The 20313-nt window shown below is 40.8% G+C and overlaps 1 long non-coding RNA gene across 2 annotated transcripts in view; it reads right to left on the bottom strand.

Moving 5' to 3' along the window:
• LOC124148127 overlaps positions 1-20313 on the bottom strand; it is a 54691-nt gene that overhangs the window by 14621 nt on the left and 19757 nt on the right. Inside the window, exon 2 of one of the 2 annotated variants that reach the window (XR_007219070.1) lies at positions 6378-6517. The exons of the other annotated variant lie outside the window; for it this stretch is intronic. This is a non-coding gene — a long non-coding RNA (uncharacterized LOC124148127). The remainder of the gene's footprint in view (positions 1-6377; positions 6518-20313) is intronic. 2 annotated transcript variants of the gene reach the window in all.

Below are 20313 nucleotides of genomic sequence, written 5' to 3' on the forward strand. Positions count from 1 at the left end.
GTGAGTTTGGTTTTACGCCGCTTTTAGCAATATTCCAACAAAATCACGGCGGGGGACACCAGAAATGTGCTTCACACATTGTACCCATGTCGGGAATCGAACCCGGGTCTTCGACGAACGCTTTAACAACTAGGCTACCCGACCGCCCCCGGAGAAAGCCAGAAGTGATGCAGGTCTAAAACGTGTACCAATTTTGGTGATACCCACGAACACAGGTATGGTGCTGACAAACCTATAGCCCACGCTGAAGTGAAAGAAAACAACGTGCAGATGTAGTATTTAAAGCGCTATTGCCCAAATGCGATGCTAAATATGGCCGCTGGCAGGTATCTGACTCAAAACTCAAAGATGACGTTTGTCTGTATCAAAATGGATATTTCTTGAAAAGCGCACTTTGTAAATTTGGTCATTACCCTAGGTAATGCTCCTTGTCACCTGAATGGCCTGTTTTCACTGTATTAGCACACATGCAGCTAGCTTCGGAGGGCAAAAGAAACATCACGAGGGCGATCATTGGTTACTGGGACGCCTAAGGGACACAACTCTGCAAGGCAGGATCGCCCATGCCCTGGGTTATACAACAGAAGGTACGCGATGAATAGAACGCTAATATAATGACGACAGACTGAACTGCATTAAAATCAATTGCGCTGGTATTAAACATAATAATTTAAACATGTCATTTGATGATGACTGAACCAACACTATTCGGTAAAACGTGTCTAAAATATGGCTTATACGTCAAACTTTTTTAAGCCAACCAAGATAACTTCCCGACTAATTTTCTACCTGAAGTTCGTGCATTAATCATCGTGTTAATATCAGTGGAAGCAATTTCATCCAAGCTTTGCTGCATACTGACAGACACATCGGGACAAGCATTACAAGTGGAGATTGACGATGTTTGAACAGCTCTCCTGCTCCGACATGTAGGGTAATCATGAAATACGAAATGTGCGTTTCGCCATATATTCCAAATACAAAAACGAAAAAAGGATTCAGCATTTGTTATTGGTCAGAGCCCGTTAGCGCTCCTTGCAGTGTGGGTGCAGTCGGTGGTAACCATGGTGAGATGAAATGGGTTTAACGTCGTGTTCAAGATTGTTTTACTTCAAAAGTGACGTGTATGTGACTGCTTCTACTTGTCCGAGCTAATGCCAGTTTTATAGTGCTAGCGGCAGTTGTAAACTAAATACTCCTCTCAAACACAGTATCCTGACTCCGAGCCGACCAGTCCTTGTTTCATCCCCTTAATCCCGAACATCAGGCAGGGTAACAACAAGTAGCTTTTGTTATGACGCGGTCGGAGATTAAACCGCATGCCTCCAACTCTCCGGGCTGACGTTTTGTCCAAGAGACCATGGAGGCGGTATTTTCATGTTATATTAATTGCCCTTTTAATTGAAACCAAACGGGGATCTAGCCAGTGGTCTAAGGCGCCGAATTTCGTACCAGAAACATTATGATCGTTATGAATATGTTCTGGGTTTGTAGGCGCCATGCTCGTAGGTTTCACAAAGTGGTAAACGTCTAAAGATCTGCATCACTTCCGGCTTTACTTTCGGATCCTGCTGACACGCCCGTTACAACTGATATACTGAGTAAGAACAAAAAATATTGACAAATCTCTCACACCTTTGCAGCTTTCAGGAGAGATCCAATCCTTGCACGTGACTAAACGGTTTTTCGAAATACACGTGCTCCACGCAGGTCGATTGCATGGAGGTACGTATAGCACGTGAAGAGTCACGTGGTATGTTTCCTGTCATTCCGATGATTTATGAAGTGAATACATTGGGATTAACATGTATTGAGGTTCATCCAACCCACGTGCAATACGTGCATGGGTCAGATCTCACCCAAGGTGAAGGGGCGTATTTGCGAGTGGTGTTTGGGTGTTTCAGGTGAGGTGAGGTGAAATTGGGTTTAACGTCGCGTCCAAGATTATTGCACTTACATAGCGACGTGCATGAACGTGTGTGTGTATTCGTGTGTGTGTGTGTACATGTGGCTGCTTGTACTAGTCCGGACTGATGCCGATTTATAGTGCTAGCCCACTGAGATACCATGCCGCAGTTTAACATGAATACCCCACTCAAACACAGTATACTGACTCCGAGCCGACCAGTCCTTGCTTTAAACCCTTAATACCGAGCGCCAGACAGGGTAACAACAAGTACCATCTTTTAACGTCTTTTGGTATGACGCGGGTGGGGATCGAACCCCGGACCTCCCGCTCTCCGGGCGGACGCTCTACCACTAGACCACAGAGGCGGTCAGGTGTTTCAGGAACAAACAATCAATCTTTACGGTATTAACATCATGTAATTTATGTATAATGGAAAACAACAGACCCACAAATTACGGTTTTACAAATGTGAATGTTCCCAAATCCCTGCGGAAATACATTTCGATAATCCAGAGTCCATTATGTTGTCGCTGACTGCTACGTAAAACAAAAGTAACTCAATCTCAAGATTTTTAGTTGTTTAACGCCGAACTCAGCAATATTCCAGCTATATGACGGCAGTCTGTAAATAATCAAGTCTGGACCAGACAATCCAGTGATTGACATCATGAGCATCGATCCACGCAATTGGGATACGATGACATGCATCAACCAAGTCAGCGAGCCTGACCACCCGATCCTATTAGTCGCCTCTTACGATAAGCATAGTAGCCTTTTACGGCAATCATGGGTTGCTGAAGACCTATTCTACCCCGGATCTTCACGGGTTTCATCCAAGTGAGGGGGTAAAAGTCAACCCAGGTCGTCTAAGCTCAAAGTATTAAAACATATTACACCGCGATGTATCCGAAGTCCGTTTCTCACATGGCATTTAATAACCACTTCCTTGTCTATTTCAGACGTCAACGTTGACAAGCACGTGACGTTTCTACCCAACATGGAGGCTGAAGCACGTGATATCCGGCGGCAGCTGTAGCTCAGAGAGGAATAAAATAACCTAATTACTGGTATTAGTTATGAGACAACGAGACAAGTTTTGCTCGTTCATCCGTAAGAAGCAACACACAGAATATGTATCAATTAATTACGAATAACTAAATACCAAGCTAGCAGGCGTCATTTCCTCTCGACGAGCAAGCCGTCTCGACTAATAAATAAACCATCGCCATGTCTGCGTGCATGGCTACTAGCCAGTCTCGGACGATCCGGGGGGATTTAGTCAATCAGTACCTTATCAGTTCCTCTGTTATAAATACTGTAGGGTCACAAGGGGACCCATCATAAGCCACGAATGCAACACATCGGCTGCATCACGTTCCCAACTTCATAGACGTTGCATACAGTCGACGCTGCGTCAGCAAAACGCTCATTAAGCAACAAATATATGCGACTTTGGATGCGTGGATAGGTTGGTCGATCGATTTCACACTAATTCAACAGTTATAGTATTACAAATTACTGTATAATAGACCCTGCGATAGAAATCTTAACCGCTTTCGGAATTGACGTATGCATCAGTAAATAAAAAATATGTCCAGTTTGGATCCCGTTTTGAAAAGAAGTTAATCTATAATAAATAGGAATCTCCTTAAGGCTTCGTGTCATCTGTTCGAAAACTCATATATGCATTAGTCAGATTCTGAAATGTCTTGCTGCTATTATTGAACACTGAGCGAAGACACGGTGGAAAATGTCCTCACGGTTCCGAGTTTTGTATATAGCTCAGACATACTTGTACGCGAGTCATATATCATACAAATATAAACTATATAGCTTGTAGAGTCAAGTCCAATAACCGTTTCCCAGTGGTGACGTGCTTTATGTGATTTTCTGTTTGAGAGTCATTTAACGCCGAAATCGTCCTTTAAAGGGATGTCCTGTATAATGCACCATATTGTTTACAGTAAGCCCCGATAATCTGGATGGAAATGATGTTTATCAAATCATAATAATTATAATGGGGCAATTCCCTTTGTACATCGCCGGAATCCGTCTGTGCTGGTGTGTAACAAGTGCAGATAAGGTTATTCATCCAGCTTGTTTGTAAACGAATTCAGGAGACGTCTAGACGTTGTAATAAATGTATTGTGTGAAACTTGTATGTGTCCAAGATGATATGCTTGTTCTGTTTTTTTGTTTGTTTTTTAACGCCGCACTCAGCAATATTCCAGCTATATGACGGCTGCGTGTTCTGTGTTTATTTACATGCACTTAGAAATTCAGCCTGGGTCAAGATTTGCTCATCTTCAAATGTCAGAAAAGCCTTCCTGAAAATCTCTAAAAGGAGATCTTTACACACAGTTTTGCCATACCTATAGATTAGGTATGTGTTAGTCTATAAATGCAGTTGTTGAAATGAACAAGGTCTAATTCTCTTTAATATGAACACATTAAGTAACTTTCGTAATGACTTGGAGCTTGGTCGACTTGAGTTAGATTTGCTGGGACCGCGAGTGTGCACGAGTCTACATTGCCTTTAATGGTGATTCAGTGTAATTCATATTTCTCAAGATCTGTCATGCCAACGACCGTATTATATAAACTGACGAGCGAAATAAAAAGGATACCAAACACAACATCGCAGTGTCTCCTCCTCCCTTATTCAAAACAAGCAATTTTATTTCAAGACACAAGACACACCATTATGTGTTATGTGTGCAGAATTTAAACAAATATTTATCTCAGATAATGACGCCATGGCCACAGTTATGAATGTGGGGTCAAGTGTTCAGCATTTTAAGCAAGTAGTCAGTCAGACACAATAAAGTCGCCTTGCAGTTCTTTTGTTTGTTGTTTAACACCGCACTCAGCAATATTCCAGCTATCTGACGGCGGTCTGTAAATAATCGAGTCTGGACTAGACAATCAGAGGATTGACATCATGAGCATCGATTTACGCAATTGGGATACGTATCAACCAAGTCAGCGAGCCTGACCACCCGATCCCGTAAGTGGCCTCTTACTACAAGCATAGTCACCTTGATAGTGTGTAGTTACACCCCTCGAGGTATACAATAGTGATACCACTAGTGATAGTGGCACTGCAGAAAACTCAGTCTTTCACCCTGAATAAAATATGAATAAGACTTGTATTCTTTTGTCAATAAAATGTTTATCTCATCTTGTGGTTTACTAAAGTTGATATTTTGACTTGTGGCTGTGGCACTCCTGAAAATATAAACTTTGTCAGATCACAAGATGAGATAAATAACGCCATCATTTTTTTTGACGAGGAAAACCAAATGTCCTCTCTGTATTTTTATATTTCTATTTCTTGTTTTGATGAATTATGAAATTATTGAAATGATCACACTACTTAACTTGATTTAAAAAAGATTGTTAACAATATCATAATAATATGAATAGTGCACACTGACACAGTAAGCACAACTATTATCTAATATATGCATGTATATCAACATGATTAATTATCAATAATACATTACATGGCATTTGCTTGCACAAAATAAATTATTTTGTTTTAAGAGTTTCACAACATGTTTGTGTACATAAAACCAGATGGATTTCACAATTAAACATAAACAAAGGGAATAAAGTAGTTACGATTGAAATACCCATAGGAATTACACAACATCCATAAATTCTTTCTGTTTTGAGTAATTTTTATCCCTTTTTTAAATTTGAAATATCTTTTATAGACTGTTGAACATATAAATGTTTCTGCACAGATCACACGAATTCAGATGAGTATTGAACATTTACTGGCCATTATTTAGTGGGAGTTTTGTTTATATCTTGACATGATTATTTTGCTAAACATATTGTTTACAAAATTGTAGATGAAACCGTATTTCACTTGAAATATGTCCACACCTTGAATGTAATAATTCAGTAGAAATAATACAACTCGTGCTATCTAATCTGTCAACATTCACAATTAAAATAACTACTGTTCAAAATCATATTAGCACTGGTAGATCTAGACTAGAGGTGTAATATTTTATTGGAATGTATTACAATTAACCTCATATCAAAACTGATGCAAAATTCCGATTTGTTTATAATTGTTATTTCTTAATAGGTTACAATAAGATAAATAAAATCAACATGTATGTATGGTCAAAGGTCAATATTTTCTATTCTCCAAAGACTTGTTTACTTCAAATACAACTCGAAAAGTTATTCAAACTTACACCTGGACTAAAACAAATAAATAAATAGTTTCGGTGAATAGTGTGTAAACAATGAATTATTCTTTACACAATGCCTGTAGGATGTGTATTAAGTCGGTGTTCAGCTGCTATGTACTGACCGGGTGGTCATGGATATTTGAAATTGAAATCACAACTAATCGGCCAGACTCACTTGCTAAATTATTTCAGCAAGGAGACCAGATGATAATAGAATTATTTGCCAATGATATGAATGTAAGCTGTTCAATACTTACGATAAATGTTGCCGTAATAGTATCGGGATGGTCAAATTGTCAGTTTGTCCCGATTGCAAGCCTTGTTGTCGAATGACATCGCTAGATCTTTAAGTCTATCATGTGCTAGCCAGCCTTCACCTTTTGCTCTCCAAGCCTCGCTTTCAAACCGGAAGTAGCGAAGAATGAAAAATGTCAATATTTAACACACGTAGGTCCTCTGTGCTACATCTTACATAAGGACAACATACTCAGAGTAGAAAGCAGGAAAATATGTGTTACTAGTATTTAATGTTAGATTCCCCTAACTCGTGTAAATGCAAACTGTAAATGGAAAAAAATGAAAAACATGTTATATATTGGATATTGTTTAATGTATTTTGCATTAAATTTTACAATCTATGACATATCATTTATAGAACTGCTAACGTGAAACAAGCCTAACATGCGTCAAAACTGAAGATTTAAAAAGCAATGAAAGTCTCCCCTATATGCATATTGCCGTGAAAGTGACTTAAATATAATCAATTGTGCTAAATGTTGCCGCAGACCAATTACGTTACACATGCTGTCTCGCACTGATCACACCATGTTAAATGCAAGTTTGAACTAATTAACATAGCGTCCCATAATAAATTGTACTATGGGCCTTGATGCCTTAAATACTGAATAAACTGTCTGTCTGTCTGTAAGAAGATACAGCAAATAATAAATTGTTGTACAATGTTCTAATGTCCTTTATTATTGGGAGAGCTCCTAGTTTTGGGTTCTAATTCCATCATCATCATCATCATCATCCGATTCGGGATCCGGGCCCTTCTGCATCAGTCTTTCCAACTCAATAGTATCTTAGCAACAACTGTTTCAGTTGTAATCTGAAGTTCATGTGGACGCCATAGTTTAAGAGAGGGCATGGGCGGCCCAATTGTCTTTGGCACCGCAAATAGCCATTAGCGTGTCGGAAACCTACACGTATGACCGCGGGTTCGAATCCTGAACGTCCTGATTCTGTTTGTAGTTTGGTCAGCACTATATCCGTTCTCGTGGGTTTCACTAAAGTGGTCCAGATCACTTGGGACTCATCTTCTACACCAAGCTGATGGTTCGTGATACAACTGAAGCATTGTTCAAAGTGGCGTTAAACCTAACTCATCCACTTACATATAATTATAGTGTTACCCTGACGTATTTTATTACTGGGTCTTAATGCGACGAGATGCTATTCGAAAATAATTATTGTTTGTAGAACACATTACCACACGAAACAGATTTGCAGAAGACCAAACTGTTATTTTGCAACGTCAGCAAGTTGAACGTCAAACCTCAAATTTAAAACGCTCCTGATCACTTCTGGAGTCTTCATCCCGATGTGGCTTTGTGTTAAATGCGTTCGCTTGCATGTGGTTCAATTCCCCTCGTGGGTACAATATGGAAAGATGTTCTTTGTATCTTTCGTATTCCTGCTTGACTACTTCTGAAAGCGGAGGGGGCACGGGTGGCCCAGTCGTCTAAGGCGCCGCGATTCGCTGTGCAGAGTTGCGTCCCTTGGGCACACCAGAAACCTATGATTGTGGGTTCGAATCCCGGTTCGCCCCAATTATGTTTCTAGGTTTGTCAGCACCATACCCGTGCTCGTGGGTTTCACCGAAGTGGTAAACGTCTGAGACCTGCATCACTTCGGGCTTTCCTCCCACATTAAGGTGACACGCCGCGATATAACTGGAATACTGTTAAAAGCGGCGTTAAACCCAACTCACTCACTCACTCACTCTGAAAGCGGCGACTCTCACCTGACTTACCGCCTCCGTGGTCTAGTGGTAGAGCGTCCGCCCGGAGAGCGGAAGGTCCGGGTTCGATCCCCTACCGCGTCATACCAAAAGACGTTAAAAGATGGTACTTGTTGTTACCCTGTCTGGCGCTCGGCATTAAGCGGCTTAATCAAGGACTGGTCGGCTCGGAGTAAGTAAACTGTGTCTGAGTGGGGTATAGCACAAGCAGCCACACACACACACACACACACACACACACACGTCGCTTTATAAGTCGCAATAAACTTGGACGCGACGTTAAACCCCATTTCACCTCACCTCACCTCACCTGACTTACTCTCAGCAGTCTCCACTGTGAACACTTAATTTAATCCTCGTATTCAATGTATTCTGCCACAAAATAAGGAAAAATAAGACCCTGATATTGATGACGCTGTGAGTCTGATTCGAATGACGCGACGCCAATAACGGACGTCAACAAATGTGCGAGTTCTCTATGGGTAACTACTGTTTGTTTGTTTGTTGTTTAACGCTGCACTCAGGAATATGCAAGCTATATGACGGTGGTCTGTAAATAATCGTGATTGACATCACTAGCATCGATCTACGCAATTGCGATACGTTGACATTCATCAACCAAGTCAGCGAGCCTGACCACCCAAACCCGTTAGTAGCCTCTTACGCCCAAAATGGGTTGCCGAGGACCAGTTCTTACCCAGATATTTCCCGGGTACAGGTTATTACTCACAAGAGAGATCCTCTGCCAAACGAAGCTATGGAAGCGAATGCGTCCAGGGTATGTATTGTGATGGACTCGAGATATAATACCCTTGACAATCGAGGAATCTAGTCTCTCAAGCAATAGCTCGTTGCGAGAATATTTTTGCCAGTATTTCTTAATTTCTAAATCTCCCATACAACATTAAATATGAATATCAGCATACGTTACTTGTCAGTTCTAGTCATGTGAGTAATTAGAAGTTATTGGATGATTAATGTTAAGCCACAGTGTATTAAGTTTTCAATCGTATCATGAATATTAATGGTTATTTCGATCACCCGGCCCCATCCATCCCTTTGTTTAAGATACACATGGACATAAAATGTACTCTGTGTCCTGTAATTTGATAAATGTTGTATGCAGTGTCAGGTGTTTGAACGTAGTGGGTTCTAGGGAGTGTTTAAATGGCTATATGGGTCAAATGACATTAATCCCCTGTATCAATTCATCGGTTTCCCCGAAAACCAACTTTAAGGATACATTTAAAAAACATGAATTGTTTTATCTTTTTTAATCATAATTTAAGTATTTGTTTTAGCAAGACGTTACTGTCTTATCAACAGGTTAAATATCAAGATCTTATTGATTGAAGATTTTTTTTTCATATTTACCCTTTACCTTTTTGCCGGTAGGCAAGGCGGGTTATGAACTGCTACCTTTAGTGAAAATTAGTTATTTAGTGAAAATATTGATGACGTATTTGTGTGGGCTGTCATAACACTTAACATTGTCCGTGGTCGACCGCGTGTAATAACTTTAAGATATTTGCACAGGTGTATTTTAAAGATTCCCGAAGCTGATTGGAGAGATGCATCATTATGACGTCTTACTTCTGTGATGCTATGACCAATGCAACACGTCCTCCGTGACGGAATAGTTCCGTCAATGGTTGAAGACTGACAATATTCATTTACTCGTCTATTCCCTGTTTGGAGGGGGCACGGGTGGCCAAGTCGTCTAAGGCGCCGCGATTCGCTGTGCAGAGTTGCGTCCCTTGGGCACGCCAGAAACCTATGATTGTGGGTTCGAATCCCGGTTCGCCCCGATTATGTTTCTAGGTTTGTCAGCACCATACCCGTGCTCGTGGGTTTCACCGAAGTGGTAAACGTCTGAGACCTGCATCACTTCGGGCTTTCCTCCCACATTAAGGTGACACGCCGTGATATAACTGGAATACTGTTAAAAGCGGCGTAAAACCCAACTCACTCACTCACTCACCTGTTTGGAAAATAATCGTGGACATATATCAATAATATCATTGATTGGGCACCGTAGTGTAAGATCATGTAGTTATAATTATTATATGCAATTGTTGGGTCATCTTATTAAGTTACGTCTGTATATTTAGAATTGTTTGACTATAGAATGTTTATTAGATATTAATGTTCTTATGGATGGAAGTAGTTCTAAACAGACTTGTTCTCGAGCGAGTGAACGAATTGGGTCTTTTCGCCTCTGTCAGCAATATTCCAGGCATCTCAAAGAAGGGGACTCCAAGAATAGGCATCACACACATAATCTTTCCTTTGAGGGAATCAAAATCGGATCCTCGGCGTGACAAGTCAACGCCTTAACTACTTTCCTACCCCATCGCCCCTAAATCGACATTGCAGTTTGACAGCCTAAGATATGATCAAATCTAACATAGAGTATTTGAATGTTCAATTACATGGAAAAAATACCACATGCGTCACAGCAGACCGATTTCCACGAATAACATGCCACATGGCACCGTGCTACCAAGATCTACACGTTCAAACAATCAACGCGGCTATTGCGATACAATATTGACTATATATCATTTGTGAGAAAATTAGTTTCCTTGGAAACTGACGTGCCCTTCAAGGTCTTCGAAAATTCTATAGATTGAGCGAGATTGGAAGTACAATGGGCGTTTGTAAATATGAATATGAGTGAACACAACACTTTCTTTCCCAGGGATCGCCATTGTCAAGAGTCTCACATGTCAGTTCCCAGTTCAATGAATATATTAATGTAGGACGAGGTTGCGGGCGTTATTAATTGTGTTTAACCTTCATGGGTTTCCAACTGCTACCATCTCGTTAACAACCATTCCGAGGTCACTCTCCTCTGTGTGTCTTGTAAATGCCATCTCCCTGTGAATCCATACGTTAATGTCGTCTGCTCTATCAATTGAATCTCGCGTGATTTAAATACGTTGTAATGACTGCATCTCTAATTATGCGCTAGGTGAGATGCGAGGACACATGACATTGTCGTCCATTGCACCAGTACTTCAAACTAATCAACTCTTCCAAACCGGTTTGAAAAACTAAAACCGGTTCTCGTGTTTCAACACCGGGACATGTAATCCGGTTTCCGTTTCAAGGGTGTAACTGGATAACATCCAGTTTTGACCCAAACTGGTTTGGGCTTAATTCGGAATGACTGTCAAACGTGTTTATGAAACCGGGACTAGTTGTGTGTCCTCCGGAAGAGCGCGTGTCAGGCCGACGAGTTAATCATTGTCAATTAATGAAGTATTCCAGGTCATTCATTAGTGTCAAGCGGGCAATCAATGGATGAGACTGAGATTTGCATACACAGCACGAGGCCGTGGCACCTTCAAGAGGTACAGTGTAAAGTCTGGTCCGGCTTGACTCACTGGTCGGCCATTGCAGGGGCGCTTGTTCTTGTCTGTTGGTTGGCGTACTGGCGAATTGTCCAAAGATGGGTAAATATTTAAAAAATAAAATTTGTCACCACAAATGTATGATTGAAAAATCAGCTTTTAAACAACAAACCATGTCCAGATCTCAATAAATATAAGACGTCAACGCGAGAATAGACCCGTGAAAATCCGGGGTAGAAATAGGTCTTCAGAAACCCATGCTTGCCGTTAAAGGCGACTATGCTTGTCGTAAAAGGCGACTAACGGGATCGGGTGGTCAGGCTCGCTGACTTGGTTGATGCATGCCATCGATCCCAATTGCGTGGATCGATGTTCATGATGTAAATCACTGGATTGTCTAGCCCAGACTCGATTATTTACAGATCGCCGTCAGATAGCTGGAATATTGCTGAGTGCGGCGTAAAACAACAAATCAGGATTTGAAGTTAATCCCAATCTGAAATTTCTTCATTTTTCATTTTCAGAAACGTGTCAGAAACAGTTCAGCTAAATGATTTATCTGTCTCTCTGTTTAACTATGATAGTCAAGATACGAACAACCAACTACTTTTTTTAAATAAACTAATTGTTTTCGAAAATTAAAAGATTCGGATTTCCTGTCTTGGACTATCAACACTGAGGAAGTATTGATCTCAAAGGTCAGTTCTTCCGCTTTTTCTTAATCTAATTTTGTCCCCATTTATTTTTGCAAGAAAAATAATTGTTGTCTGAGATGTTTATCTTGTCCTGAAAAAATGAAGATAACTGATTTTTTATGTGAAATGATAAAAGATATTTGCTGATTTCCTTCGTCTATAACATGCGAGGTATTTCTAGTTTCTCGCTGCTCTAAAGTGCAGAAGTTCTGCGCTGTTCTTATTTGCATGTGTAACCCTGGTGACGTCATAAGGTGCAGGAGCATATGTTGTGACATTGAGGTGGTGACAGCACTTGTTAGAGGCAGCAACTCCACAAGTGTCGAGGTCAAAAGGTCATGTATGACATGTGTTGTAAGCTAAACTTTCCTTCCACTTATGGGCGGTGGGGTAGCCTAGCGGTTAAAGCGTTCGCTCGTACACCAAAGACCCGAGTTAATATTCCCCACATGGGTACAATGTGTGAAGCCCATTTATGGTTCCCTAGCCCCCCTCCCCCCCCCCCCCCCCCCCCCCCCCCGCGATCTTGCTTAAAACCATTGTCTGTTCCATAACCTCTGCTGTTATTCGATACGCAATGCCGTTGTTCTTTGATACCCTCTGCTGTTGTTCTTTGATACCTCTGCTGTTGTTCTTTGATACCCCCTGCCGTTGTTGGATACCCTGTAACTGTTGTTTGATACCATCTGCTGCTATTCGATACATCCTTTTGTTTGATGCCTTATGATGTTGCCTAATAGTATAATATTACCTATTGCTGTTTGATACCCTCCATTAATAATTTGATCCTCTCCTGTTGTATAATAACAACTATTGGCGTGTGATACCCTTTGTTAATGCTTGCTATTGGCTATTGTTGTGTGGTATGAATATATGCCATACACCCATACATCCTCTTTTGGTGTATCATTCCTCCTGCGTCTGTTGATGATCCATGGCGATTGTCAAGCGAGGGTGGGTCAGGCTGAATGGTGGCGCTTTGATGTGGATGACTGTGTCGCCGTGCCCGATGTCGTGTATCGTTGCCCATGCTGTCTGTGTGGCTGATCCAGACTGTCATTTACAGATCGCAAGAAAATAACTGAATGCATCGTTCACTCACGCTACAGTTATTTGTTACGTTTGTTCGTTTAACGCTGCACTCAGCAATATTCCAGCTATTCCCTGTGGTCTGTAAATAATCGAGTCTTGACCAGACAATCCAGTGATTGACATCATGAGCATCGATCTACACAATTAGGATACGATGACATGTATCAACCAAATCAGCGAGCCTGACCAGCCGACCCCGTTAGTTCCCGGATCTTCATGGGTCTACTTGTTACGTTCTGGTGTTGTGATTACCCTCCATCGTCCTAATTCAGCCCTCTTGTGTTTGACATATCTGATGTATTGATGTAGCTCTATATTAATATTCAAACTATTTGTATAATGTATAATGCACACTCGATTCTGCTCCACTTGTTTAACGCCGCGCCGAAAATAATCGAGTCTGGACCTGACAAACCAGTGATTGATATTGTGAGCAACATTCCACTACGGGTACAATGACAAGCAATCATCCAAATCGCCGAGTCTGACCACCCGATCCACCAAGTCGCTTCTTACAAGCACAATTCTAACCCTGAAACTAACTTGTTAGTGGCGTAATCTAATGTTTATGGTTACACTATGGTTTTTAATACTGTATGTTGTCTGATATACTTTGATATTATTGATATATTGTATTGTTATTTTATGTTTCAGATTGTTAGTACTCTTGAAATTTAACAATATTTTTAATACACTGATGTTTATGGGTGAGTGAATATGGCTTTACGCCGCTTTTAGCAATATTCCAGTTATATCACGGCGGAGGACACCAGAAATGGACTTCAAACATTGTGATATGTGGAGAAGCGAACCTAGTATTTTAGCGTGACAAGCGAACGCTTTAACCACCCCGCCGCCCCTTATGTGTATATGCTTTGTTGTGTGTATTATGCTATTGTTGATATTACAGTATTTTGTTAATAAATACGATCTATTATTTTTGAATATTTAATTTTCGTAATTCCGCATGCTTGTTTTCTTTCGTATAACAGTATAGTTTGGTTTTCGATCACGCTTCACGTATATTAGATTCACATTAACGCTTTTTGTCGGGACAATGTTTCAAGTAAGGTTTCATCTGCAACATCAAATATCCACTATATTTCAGTAAAAAGCAATATAGCTAGCGCACAAATCATCATGATCGACTTGATCCACCAGGGCAAAAAAGTCTCTGCACTCATCCATATTTATTTCTCAACTCGACACACACGCGACGCGGTTGACACGTCAGCCTTGTTATCGCGTGCGCATTATCAATGGACAAATGTCCGCCATCTTGAACAGATATTTCCTTCTTCAAAGGGATATCATATTTCATGACCTGTTGACCATTTCTAGTGAGGACAAATAACTGAAATACACACGACAAGGAGCATTATTGGTAACAACTTCTTTTTTATAAATTCATACCGTTCCAGGGCTACATCTTGCCCGTTCGTCAGGTGAATGGCTTTTATTGTTTATTTGTTGTTTAACGCCGCGCTCAGAAATATTCAAGCTATATGATGGCGGTCTGTAAATAATCGAGTATGGACCAGACAATCTAGTGATTGACATCATGAGCATCGACCCACGCAATTGGGATACGATGACATGCGTCAACCAAGTCAGCGAGCCTGACCACCCGATCCCTTTAGTCGCCTTTTGCGGCAAGCATGGGTTGCTGAAGACCTATTCTACCCCGGATCTTCACGGGTCTAGGTGAATGGCAGTGTGGGAGAGCATGACATATACATACACTGAAACCGGTTATAAATAACGTTGCGTATGTATCAAAGAAGTTATTATCTATAATACGCTTTGTCGTGATCCAACTTCTAAATGCCTATGGGGCGGTGAGGTAGCCCAGTGGTTAAAGCTTTCGCTCGTCACACCGATGGTTCGTGTTCGATTCCCCACACTGGTACAATGTGTAAAACCCAGTTATGATGTTCTCCGCCGTGATATTGATGGAATATTGCTAAAAATGGCGTAAAGCCATACTCACTCACTCTAAACAATTAGAAAATACTCTCATCCGAAATACTGTCCGGTTCGGGTTAACCCCAACTCACTCATTCATTTAAGGTGTCGGTCTAGGTATCGTAATTCGCCGTCCCATGAAGATCCGGATTAGAACTGGTCTTCTTCAACCATAAGAGGTGATTAACGGGATCGGTTAGCCAGCCTTGCTCGCTTGACCGGTCGATTCGAGTATTTACAGACCGTCGTCATATAGCTGTAATATTGCCGAGTGCGGCGTTAAAACAACCAACCAACCCCCCCACACACACACCCCTTGCTCGCTTGACCGGTCGATTCGAGTATTTACAGACCGTCGTCATATAGCTGTAATATTGCCGAGTGCGGCGTTAAAACAACCAACCACCAAGGTCACATGGCAAGAAATAATACGTTTGTATATGTACACCGCCCCTAAAAAAAACAAACAACAAAAACAACAACAACATCAAAAATCGGGATAACTGATATGACATTGAGCTAAATAGTGCTGAATCAGTACACATCTAAACAGTCTGGTGTTGAGTTGAGTTGAGTTGAGTTGAGTTGAGGTAAGTGAAAGGGATTGGCCTTGCAGTCAACCTGCCTCATGTTGTTTTAAGGTACTGACAAATCGCATGTGTGAGTGAGTGAGTATGGTGTTACGCCAGTTTTAGCAATATTCCAGCAATATCACGACGGGGGACACCAGAAATGGGCTTCACACATTGTTTCCCCCGCTGAAAACTAAATGTAGTATGTTGTAATCAGTAACATTGACCGAGAGAGGATTTTGATATTTTGGACCCTTCCCTTACAAAAACGCTGGATCCGCCCTTGTGGAACGACACCCTGATAATCCCTATCAAAATGTAAAGTGGTATAAATATCAATTCAGACGGAAATGTTGCCATGAAAAGGTCGCAAATGACAACTTTACACAGTTTGTGTTTCTTTGTTTCTAGAAATTCAGCAATATTCCAGCTATATCACGGCGGACTCTTAATAATTGTATCTGGGTGTGACAAGCAGGTGATCGATATTATGAGCACCATACCCCGCTCTCAACATACAATCATTCATAAAACTAACCACAAACTGTAATCGTCTCACTGTATAAGTTAATAACCAATTTAGATAAATACACACTACGAAATTGATTTTCCACTTATGTTGCAATCAGGGGTTACGAAAATGTGACGCGCCCCAATCTAGCATCCGACACAATTTCAATAACCATGCAGTCACACTTTGGCTGAGAACGGAATGTAACTCAACATAACACTGTAGCTTGGCACCATCTGTCTACCATCATGCCTTGCGGTCGGGACCCCCCGGGGCGTTGTAATGGTCTGTGGACAAATTACTAAGTGATTAAACGTGTCTTTGAACGATGCTCTATCATCCACATGTCCTTGAAATAACCTTCACAGCTGTAATGGATACGTGGCTGGCTAATGCATGAGGTCTTTGGACATGGCACTTGTGTTGAAAGCGTTGTGTATTGATATGTTAAGTCTAGGTCCTGGCTTTGTAACAACGGACAGGTGTGTTGTACTATACTTGTTGTGTATATTTACTGATATTTGTTGGTACATACCGCCCTCGTTAATCCGGACGATAGATTCAAATGTTTTGATGATGTCTTAAGTTTAGTGTCATGCTACTTATGGACTGTTGTCAAATTGTTTCTTAGTAAATCACACTTGGACTATTTATGCGGTGTTATTATCGAAGTACACTGCCGGACAAAAGCAAATATACACCCGTGTTTGATTGTGGCTGAAAATCAAACAAACAAGAAATGGTGATGTCTTTGATACGGGTATCGTAGTTGTGTTTTGGACCTTTTTTTTGCAGTGTTTCGGCGACTGTTTTTAGTCGAGTAATGTTTTCATAACGTTTGTAATGTTTTGGTCAAATCCAATTTTCAAGTGAAAATTTTATTTTGCCAGGCAGTCAAGCCCCCTTTTTATATGATTGATAACTGCATTTAGCTCCTATCATTTTATCAAAAACATGTATTGATAACTTTGTTGTTGTTGTTTTGTTTGTTTAACGCCGCACTCAGCAGTATTCCAGCCATGTAAATAATCATGTCTGGACCAGACAGTCCAGTGATTGACATCATGAGCATCGATCCACGCAACCCTTGTCTCTTTGGTTCGAATTGATAACTAAAAAGATAAGAATCAATATGACTACATGGACTGTCCTGCCTCTTGATCAATTCTAACTGTTTACACAACCACATACAGGTAAAGACACGGGCAGCGTGATGCAGTTTTAATGGGGACAAAAGTCAAACTATGTATGAAATATATTCCCCCAAATTTAGATTTCGAAAACATTTTATGACTTAAATAAATACGTCCGTGTACTTTTAGAAAAAAATATTCGAAATATATAACAATTATTTTAGATTGCCTTGAGGTCGGTTATTGGTTAAACGTTCGAATACCCGGTTTTGATTCTCTGTAAGGGCACCTGTATAAATCCCATTCACTGCCATGGTGTCTGAATATGTTTGACAGCGGTGTTCAATCCTGCAACACTCACTTACTCTAAAAAGCGATGTCAGACAGTACGTTTCTTAGTAGTGTAAGCCTAGTGTAAGCTATGGCGCAGATCTCTAGTCACAAACTAGGACAATATCATTAAAAATAATCTGACACTTGATGCATTTATGTAGTATTTATAGCCTTGTTATATCCCTCTTTTGGATATGTTACAGTTAAACCATGCAACTGTATTTAGTATTTATGATGTTTATCGGTCTTGATGTCATTGTCAGGATAATGCTGTAACAGACATACAGTGGAACCTTGCTAGTCCGGACCCCGTTAATCCAGAAACCCCACAACTCTGTATGTGGCTTATTCCTACAGGGAAGGAATGCCATGATTCGCTAATTCCGGACTTATTTTAATCTGGACGATTTCGACTGAACAATCCTGTCCGGACTTAAGAGGTTGCACTGTATTTCATACATCATTTAACTATGACAGGTGAATGTGAAGGATTGATGCTTTTGTGTGCAATTATTATTGTTTCATTATCGAAGCCATCAAAGCATGCAACTGTATAATAATTAAAAAATTTGTATTAATGATGTTTATGATACGAGTTTTGTTAGACAAAAGGCTTTGCCGGTCGCTGATTCACGATATACTGTTATTGTTTTCTCCGTACGCATTCCTCCGGACACTCAGCCAGCCGTGTTGTTGTTGTAAAGGCGGGACAAACTGATCCTTGTCAGCGCACCTGATGTATACGATTGGCAAAAACACTTTTACTTTTTTAACAGTTTGTGTGAGTGGCTGGTCCCGCGGGGCGGGACGTGCTTTCTCTTTTCGCGAGCACCTGGTGTCATCGTTGGTTCTAGGTAATCCATTCGTCTAATTTACACCGCTATTTCGCCTTTAACGCCAAGTGGAATCTGTTTCGGCGGATAGTCGAGAATGGTTATTCTCTGGAAATCTATTCATAAATAACGAGGTCGCCAACGAGCTTCGACGAATATACGGATTATGTATCCTGAGCTTTTGGCAGTTCATCCGAAACTGACCAATCAGCATGGAGGATTATGAAGAGCAAATGTAGTGTACAGATATAGGAAAGTTCAAATAATAATAGTTAATCTTCCAGCCCGTATAGGATTCATGTTTTCTATGTTTGAGATTTAATTTGTGCTATGAAAGAGATGGGGATCTGCTTACGTATTTTCATGTGCTAATGTGTTAATGATGTTGCTATTTCCCTATTAATTATACAATAAAATATACACAGCCTAAAGGTGTTTTTTATTTTTATTTTCGCAGGAGCAATATCTCGAGTGTCATGGCGCACTAACAGCGATGCATTCGCTGTTGGTTTGACTGCATGGAGAGATTTGTTTGTTTGTTGTTTAACACCGCACTCAGCAATATTCCAGCTATATGACGGCGGTCTGTAAATAATCGAGTCTGGACCAGACAATCCAATGATTCACATCATGAGCATCGATCAGTTGGGATACGATGACATACATCAACCAAGTCAGCGAGCCTGACCACCCGATCCCTTTAGTCCCTATTGCCGATGTGACGTTAAACTTTCACTCACTCCCCCAGGCATATCTGGATTTTCATTGCACTTTCTTCTTTCTCGAATAACGATATTATACATGCTGCATTATTTCGCCTGTCTTTTCACTGTTCTTACTTCTATCTCGAAACACTGGTTACTCGATTATTTACAGACCTTTTTGATATTATTACACACTGTCCATGTAAACAATACGAACCACTTTATTTCTTATCATGTTAAAACAAACAAAAATTGGATAAACCATTTTCGCCTACAGTTGCGTTAGTATTATTCCCTCGACGGAAGCAATAAATGCTATTACATAACACGTCAATGTCCACAACACTATTTTTTTCAAAACTGCGTCATAATCACTTGGGGATGGGGGTCAAGTTGTCCCCGCCAAAGTATGCCTGTAAAAGGCCAGTGGTCAAGGCCAGATAGAGTGGTCAGCGAGGTGACCAGGTTGCATGTTACCGTATCGCAGTGGCGTGGGATATATCAGTCACTGGATTGTCATCGTATCCCAATTGCGTAGATCGATGCTCATGATGCACTGGATTGTCTGGTCCAGACTCGAGTGTCTCCAGGATGCCGTCATATAGCTGGAATATTGCAGAGTAAAGCGTGAAACCAACCAACAAATCCTATCCAGTACAAACCAATATATCAGTTGTCTCTTTCGATGTATGGGGCCCTAACTAAATATGCTGAGCCGAGATCCACTGGATCGATCCCCAGAATGTCCCAGTTATAATCCTCTTCAAAATGACAAAAAGTCGACGAACTGCGCAACATTGGTCTTTCATCCCGTCACATCACCAACTGAAATGCTGTCCATAGCGGCTTTAAATCGCCAACAATTCACTCCGGGACATTTGCCACTGAAAACCAATTTCACAAAAACTGTACCTCTGGTCCATCTTTTGTTTGATAAAACGAGCTTTCGAAAAGACATAGTCACAAACAAGAAGCG

The sequence above is a fragment of the Haliotis rufescens genome, unplaced genomic scaffold, assembly GCF_023055435.1.
Source record: "Haliotis rufescens isolate VD_foot unplaced genomic scaffold, xgHalRufe1.0.p SCAF_7, whole genome shotgun sequence".
Lineage (NCBI taxonomy): Eukaryota > Metazoa > Mollusca > Gastropoda > Lepetellida > Haliotidae > Haliotis > Haliotis rufescens.